Source organism: Cryptotermes secundus, unplaced genomic scaffold (assembly GCF_002891405.2).
Source record: "Cryptotermes secundus unplaced genomic scaffold, Csec_1.0 scaffold284, whole genome shotgun sequence".
NCBI lineage: Eukaryota > Metazoa > Arthropoda > Insecta > Blattodea > Kalotermitidae > Cryptotermes > Cryptotermes secundus.
In genome coordinates, this window is record NW_019719361.1 from 35,469 (window position 1) to 36,539 (window position 1,071).

The following is a 1,071-nucleotide window of genomic DNA, read 5'->3' on the forward strand; positions in this document are numbered from 1 at the left end:
TGTGTGTGTGTGTGTGTGTGTGAACTGTGGCCTGTTGTGGTATTACATCTGTTTATATGATCTGCGGGGGGGAGGCACTTGCTGCTGTCTGTTGTGTAGTTAATATAGGGTCTCAAATATTGGATTAAAAGTGTTGAAGTGGGTTTCATTCATATGTATATTATTGTGACATGTTGCGCAACGGAGAACCAATCCCCCCCCACGAGCAGTGACGTGGCAGGTGAGTCAGCGCTCCCCTCCCCCCTCCGCACGGTAACATAACACATAACGCGCAACGCGCAGTGACGCAACAGGATGACGTGGCACCGATCCCTACTGTGACGTGGCACGCAACAGGCAAGCACTTAGGCTATATAAGGGAACTGCACAGCAGCTACGAGTTAGTTATAATGTGGCCATTGCCGAAGACAGTTCCGAGCTAGTTCCGAGCAAGCCTATGAGTCAGTGTGTTATCAACGAGTTCTCAGTTCGCAAATTACGAGCTACAGACGTGTGTGCGGGAATCAGTGATAGTTCGTGATAACCAGTTATATTTGGAGTGTGTAATTCAGGGAGACTTGTATAGCTCCCACTTTTTTAACTCTCTGACTGGCGCGAAGGGTATTTAAATCCCACCCCTGTCCTGGCAGGCCCTTTAAACCTTATGTCGCTAAAATGCATGTAGTTACTTTTTCCTAAACAACTTCAACAAAAATTGGTTTTTAAAAACGGAATTTTCAGGAACTAATTAAAATATAATATGTTATGCAATAAATGCCTTTCCATACCTCTTTATTAGTTTTTCTTCGTGTGATAAACATTGAAACATGGAAGTTTGCAGAGAGCCACACCACAGCCTGCACACATGATACTTGTTTCTTTTCTAACCTTGTGCTTAGCACTCGCGCGACACTTTCTCGGGGCACCATTCTTTTTATTGTCACGGGAAGGAACACGGACCATTTTGTGAATTTTCAAGCCACCCTCTAGATGATTTACTGGCTCTTTCACTGGTGGTCTTTTCAAGGTCGAGGGCAGAGGCGTGACTGCACTCTAGTCTGACGCAATAGATTCGTCATCCACTTCATTCCT

General features: G+C 45.1%; 1 protein-coding gene across 1 annotated transcript in view; it reads right to left on the minus strand.

Moving 5' to 3' along the window:
* The window catches only part of LOC111864601 (lipase maturation factor 2), a 16,845-nt gene that overhangs the window by 7,134 nt on the left and 8,640 nt on the right, over window positions 1-1,071 (minus strand). The gene's annotated exons all lie outside the window — the stretch shown is intronic.